Genomic DNA, 6,938 nt, shown 5'->3' with positions numbered 1-6,938 from the left:
AGTCTAATGATGGCAGGAGAATAGCTGTTCTTGAATTAGTTGATATGTGCTCTTAGACTTTTGTATCTTTTTCCTGACAGAAGAAAGTGGAAGAGAGAATGTCTGGGGTGCGTGGAGTCCTTGCTTCTGCTGGCTGCTTTTCCAAGACAGTGGAAAATGTTGACAGAGTCAATGGATGGGAGGCTGGTTTGCATGATGGACTGGGCTACATTCACAACCCTTTGTAGTTTCTTGCAGTCTTGGTCAGACTAGGAGTCATACCAAGCTGTAATACATCCAGAAAGGATGCTTTCTATGATGCATCTGTAAAAATTGGTGATCAACTGTCCCATTGAACTCCAATTCTGCCACCCCCAGACTCTTCCCCATTTCCAGATCCTGTGACTTTCAGGTTTATGGACCTCGAGATCCCATTCTCATTCTCCTTGATCAAGGGTCATTATCAATGTATCCTGAGCTTGACGCCACCTTTCATAATGCTCCCAAATTGCAGTACCCCTCCTCTATGGATCCCAGAAACTGCCTCAGTCTTCCAAGGATCTCGCTTTCCAATATTATTGAAGGCATCAGACCTACCACCCCACCAGGGCTCCAATTCACAAAATACTGCTAGGGTCATGAGAACATTACCCAGTAAACTGGGCCCTCTTCCCAGTACTTCTGGGTTCCAGGGCTTCTCAATAAATCAGTACCCCTAGTATTGTCACTTATCATAATACGCTGATTCTGATAAAAACTCCGACTTTCATCGAGCAACGCTATGGAAGACCTGCTCATCTATAAAAATCATTTTGTGGAGGGTTAAAAAATGTTAAATTTTGTTTCTTGTTGATGGTTGTTGAGAAGCAATTTGTTCATTGTATGGTTTCCAGTATTTTACATTCAAACACTTAATTTGTTTTTGCATATTTTACAGGCATTTCTATATATTTAGTTGGGAAGGGGAGGCCAGAGTTGAAGCATGGCCCGTACAGCGGAAGACCCAGTCTTCATTCCGATACAACATTTATACGTTATTTTGTTTAACCATCTGGGTTCATTCTCATGATACAAAATGCATCAACCAAATGCCTGCAAGTACTTGAAGTATCACCTCCATAAACCTGGTTCTCAAGCTCTCTGCCTGATCTGATCAGCTGATCCACCTTATAACCAAATTAATTATTTTCAAAATATTAATTTTACTTACATTTTAGAACCCAGCAAAATACATAACTGGGGGAAAAAAAACTACAGTCCATGCTTCCCAGTCACCCACCATCCCAAATATCTACCTACTGTTCCCTTTTTTAAAAAAAATCCACTTTCTCTTCATGGCCTTATAACAACAGTTCATTCCACACAGTCACCACCCTCTTTATAACGTAGTTAAATCCAAACTGTTCACCCTCCCCTCAGCCTTTTCTGTTTTAAACATGCATTTAAAAAAAACGAAATTGGACGGGGGAGCTATATGCCTCACATGAGGGGGGCACAACTGAAGAAATGTTGTGATTTCTCTCAGAGAAAAAAAGAGAAATACTTTTTGGTGAATGTTATTGCATCATAAAAATCGACTGATGTAGGGGAGGGTGTGGCTAAAGAAAATGATTCAGGCCACAGGAATACCATTCACAAAGATTTGTTTTTTTTAGAGGGGAGAAATAGACACAGTGCGACGGGGAAGAGGAGAATCTGTGGGAGAAGTGGATTATTGGCAGATTTTTTTTTGTTCCTTAAAACCTCAACTTGTGCCACTGAGAGTGAGCTGAGCAGACATCAGCTCTCTACAGGTGATTGGTGACACTCGCCACCCAATCACAAGGCGCCTATTAGCCATTGCAAAGTTGTTAACCCCAAGTCTTCTGTGGTTGTGTTTAAATCTTAGTGATAACACAGGGCTGTTTCCAGCCTCCCCCGCCCCCCCCCCCGCTCTTCCTCCTCCCTCTGATCACAGAGCTGTGCTGTCAGGTGGGAAGGGCAACGAAACGTTTGCAAACAGCGATCGGCTGGGCTGTTTGATATGATAGAATAGGCTCCTTCTGCCTGCATCGCCTGCTGTTGTTCCTAAAGCACAAGTAACATCAGAGATCCTCCGATAATCGTTTCGGACAGGGCTTGTTAACATCTTCCCTTGGATACAGACTGGTGAGTTTTGAGGGGAGAAAATATCTATATCTATATATATATATAAAATTCTCATCCTTGTTAAATTCGCAGCTAATTAAAATCTTGTTTGGTGGAACTTAGGGTTTGATGTGTATATCTATATATTGTAAATTTAATAGAAGCATGGGGAGAAAAGATGACGAGTCTAATTCCCTTTTGCATTGGGCTCGATTCCGCCCATGCTGTCGCGTCAATCGTGGCTAAAAAGATACTGATAATTGCCAGCAGTGTATGTGTGTGTGTGTGTATGTTTTTTTTGAAGAGAATGCTGAGGAAAGGGAATACGTAACATTTAGTTTTTTTTAAGAGGCTTTTACACACCGTCCGGCGATACGAGAGAAATATCGATAGTTTCCAAAATAACTTTATTGGATCGAGTCGGGACTTTTTTTTCTCTTCTTTTCTCTTTTCTGTCTCTCTCTCTTTCTCTCCCCCTCCCCCTTGCGCCCAACCCCCCACAGGAGACAAAAATGAGATTATTTCCCTAGAAGCAAAATTCCCACGTTAGAGGGCACTTTATTTCAAAAAAATACCAAAAAAAAAACGTGTGGTGAATTTTCCATGTTGAATGGTAGGCTGATAAATGTAACTCTTTAATAATGGAGATTGGTGGGGGGAGGTTTGAACTGCTGAGACATTGTTGGCTACCCTTGGCTTTGAGAGGGAGAGGTGCTGGGTGACATCTTTAGCTGCCTTTATATTAAGTTATGGCTGGACTAATGGTCGCTGCTCCTCTTGTCTTTTGCAAATTCATGTTCCCTGTTCCGCGCCATTGGTGCCCAGGTCTGGAGAACTGTCTCTCCCCTTTCCCCTCCCCAATATTTCTATATATATTATTTTAAGTGTGTTATGGAATTTTAAAGCCGCTTAATCGGACGTTTAAAACATTGAAAAGTTGGGCGTATTTTCCGATGCATTGGAAGGGGGGGGGGGGGGGCTCTTATTTATTTATTTTAATTTTTGCACACGGTGGTGGATTTACCGACGCTCGGATTGTTTGCACTGACTGACTGTTGTTGGTGGCGCTGTTTTGTGCTTCTGAGGGACTTTGGGTTTAATGTCGATTTGACCAAATTGAAAGGGGGGGGGAAAGGCATAAAAAAAGGGGGGCGGGCATAAAATCAATATAATGTAATATATTCTTGTTTTTCTAAAAAAGTGTTTGAATGAGGGGAAAGGGTTTACAGGCTGATGGGAGAATAGAGAGAAGGGGAAAAGGCGCCCACTCTACCCTCCTAACCTTCCTTTTTTTTGCCTAGGGATTATTGAACCTTTTTTTCAAAAAAAAAGCATGATCTTCCGCTCATCTTGGTGGGGCCCCTGTTTAAAATGTGCTGCCTGCTCCTACTGCCTCTCACCACAGGGGCGGGGACTGGATAAATTGTATCAAACGGGAACACTTTCATTTTACTGAGAATCCGATGGATCTCTCTTAACTCCCTGTTCCTCTTTGCAAAATCTTCAAACGATTCTTTGTAACTTATCTCATCCTTTTCTATTGAGTTTTTAAAATCTGTGTGTGTGTATCTATCTATCACGTTATTGAATCGGGGAGATGTATTACTGCAGAAACCAGGTGCCATTTTTTTTCCTTCCCAAGTTTTGTAATGTAAAAAGTGACGGTGGTAATAATAGCCAATGCAGATAAAATAAAAGGTTGCATAGTTTTCATTATGACACAGGATTAATGTCTCTTCCCATTTCCCTCCCCCCCCCCCCCCACCGTCCAAGTAAACGCCCATGGAGTTGATTTTCTGCTTTTGTGTGAAATGAGGGTACATTTCTAAAACAATTACATAAGGGTATAGGGCATCTTGGGTTTAAACTCGAGGCCTTCAGTTGGAGTGAAAGCTGGGGTGATTTGATTTTTAACGAGGGTAGGTGACAGACTTGAAGATGTGTTCAAAACCTACATTGTTAAATCCCATATGTGAAAATATCACCCAGACCTTAGTGCTCTAGAAACACCCTACAGCAATACTCAGATAGGATCTTAAAGGATGAGTGCGTGTGGCCATTGTTGCTCTACATTTGCAAAAGAGCAGTTATTATTTATGGTCATGTTTGCATTGTTATTTTGCAACAATTCAATGCAACCCGACATTAGTTCTCAGGCGCTGGGTGCGCCACAGCACCTCAGCATGCCTGACCAGTATTTTTTTGAATCTGTGGAGAGTACCAGGTACTGATCTGTCTCTGCGGAAGTAATCCATGATATATTTCTAAAATTACTGAGAACAGTGGTCCACAATTTCATCGAAAAGACTAAATTAATAAGAAGTATCAGAAATATTTCATTGTGCCACTGAAGGCTCAAATCATGTTCACTTCTGGCGCCCAAGATTTATGTGACCATAATTCGTGTTGGTTGTCAACATATGTGTTCATTTATCTTCAAAGATAAATTTAGATTTGATTTAGAACCATCCAGAAGACAGCTGTTAATTCAAATTGCTGCAGCAAATAAGGTTTCCCACTCACTGATAACATGGTGCAATTGTTAGGAATATTTTTGCATGCCCTTATTAAATGAAGCATGTAGCGAACCAATGCGGAACATGGACCTCTCTGGCCATGGATTCTAACACACAGATGTACAGGAGTGACTGCAGTCACCACCTCAGTGTCCTTGGTTATGAAAAGACAAGGAGTGCTGATGAAATGGTGGACTCATTTTCATACTGTGAATCCATTTTGTATCCCTTGTACCAGTATGTAACTCAGAACTGTAAGGCTGTGCCTTTATTTCCTGTCTGTCTACTTTTTGAGGAGTTTACTTTATAACTTCCATTCTGTATTTGAAGTTAGCATGGATTCACTATTGCTCATGTTTTTTAAAGGAGGAAAGTGAATGTTTTCAATATAAAGTATACCAATGTGACATTAAAAATTGTAAGGGTTGCATGCATGTTGTACGCTCACCTCCCAGAGCCTGGATTCATAGCCACAGAAACATTCAATCCATTGAACCTACTCCACAACTCAATTAGATCATGGCTGCTCCCTGAGTCCTTGTACACACCTGTCTCTGCTCTATAGCTGGAAAAAAGTTCCCTAATACCCTTGTGTAGCACAAATGTATCCATCTCAGCCTGCAAAGCTTCAATTTTTGTAGCATTCGCAGCCTTTTGTGGAAATAGTTGCAATTTGTGTTATCCTTTGAAAAAGTGATTCATGATTTTGCTCTTGGATGGCCAGTTTTCATTTTACGAGTACATACATAATGGGTGCAGGAGTCGGCCATTTGGCCCTTTGAGCCTGCAGGACTGTTAAGAACATAAGAACATAAGAAATAGGAGCAGGAGTAGGCCATCTAGCCCTTCGAGCCTGCCCCACCATTCAATAAGATCATGGCTGATCTGAAGTGGATCAGTTCCGCTTTCTCCCCACAACCCTTAATTCCCCTTGTCTATCAGAAACCTATCTACCTGTGACTTAAATAATTCAGCGAGGTAGCCTCCACCACTTCAATGGGCAGAGAATTCCAGAGATTCACCACCCTTTGAGTGAAGAAGTTCCTCCTCAACTCCGATCTAAACTGCAACCCCCCCCCCCCCCCCCCCCCCCCTATTTTGAGGCTGTGCCCTCTAGTCCTGCTGTCCTTTCTAAGCAGGAAGAATCTCTCTACCTCTACCCTCTCTATCCCCTTCGTTATCTTATATGTCTCTATAAGATCCCCCCTCAGCCTTTTAAACTCCGAGTACAGACCCAGTCTATTCAATCTCTCTTCACAGGCTAACCCCCTCATCTCCGGTATCAGCTTAGTGAACCTTCTCTGCACTCCCTCCAAGGCTAATATATCCTTGCGCAAGTGCGGTGACCAAAACTGCACACAGTACTCCAGCTGCAGGCTCACCAGTACCCTGTACAGTTGCAGCAAGACCTCCCTGCTTTTATATTCTATCCCCCTCGCTATAAAGGCCAACAAGGGTAGATAGGTTTTTGGTAGGCAAGGGGATTAAGGGTTATGGGGAGAAAGCGGGAAAGTGGAACTGAGCCACTTCAGATCAGCCATGATCTTAGTGAATGGCGGGGCAGGCTTGAGGGGCTAGATGGCCTACTCCTGCTCCTATTTCTTATGTTCTTATTCCATTCGCCTTCTTGATCACCTGCAGACTGGGTTTTTGCGATTCGTGCACAAGGACCCCCAGGTCCCTCTGCACTGTAGCATGCTGCAGCTTTTCGCCTTTTAAATAATAATCCCTCCTACTATTATTTCTACCAAAGTGGATAATCTCACACTTGCTAACGTTATACTCCATCTGCCAAGTCCTCGCCCACTCGCTCAGCCTATCCAGATCTCTGTGCAGACTTTCCACACTCTCCATGCAGTTTGCTTTTCCACTCATCTTCGTGTCATCAGCAAATTTTGTTACCCTACACTCAGCCCTCTCCTCCAGATCATCTATGTAAATGGTAAACAGTTGAGGCCCCAGCATCGATCCCTGCGGCACTCCACTAGTCACAACTGCCAACCAGAATAGCACCCATTGATACCAACTCTCTGCTTCCTATTAGACAGCCAATCCTCTATCCACGCTAACACCTTACCCCCAGCTCCGTGCACCCTAACCTTTTGCAGCAACCTATCTGTTCAATATGATCAAGGTTGATCATGCATTTCGGTATCCTACTCCTGCTTTCTCTTCATATCCTTTCATCCCTTTAGCTACAGGGGTCATGTCCGGCTCCCTCTTGAACATATTTAATGAACTGGCCCCAACAGCTTTCTGTGGTAGCGAATGCCACAGGTTCACAACTGTGAATGAAGATGATCTTCCTCATCTCGG

General features: G+C 42.8%; 1 protein-coding gene across 1 annotated transcript in view; it reads left to right on the top strand.

The window, feature by feature from the left end:
- The first annotated feature begins 1,942 nt into the window (after positions 1-1,942).
- Positions 1,943-6,938, top strand: part of LOC145358230 (enhancer of polycomb homolog 1-like) — a 228,550-nt gene continuing 223,554 nt past the window's right edge. The window contains exon 1 of the mRNA XM_080212085.1: positions 1,943-2,127. The gene's annotated coding sequence lies outside the window, so the exon portion shown is untranslated. The remainder of the gene's footprint in view (positions 2,128-6,938) is intronic.

The sequence above is a fragment of the Carcharhinus amblyrhynchos genome, chromosome 2, assembly GCF_965287045.1.
Source record: "Carcharhinus amblyrhynchos chromosome 2, sCarAmb.v2.hapA, whole genome shotgun sequence".
NCBI lineage: Eukaryota > Metazoa > Chordata > Chondrichthyes > Carcharhiniformes > Carcharhinidae > Carcharhinus > Carcharhinus amblyrhynchos.
Note: the sequence above shows the minus strand (reverse complement) of the source record. Positions and strands in the feature narration are given on the sequence as shown.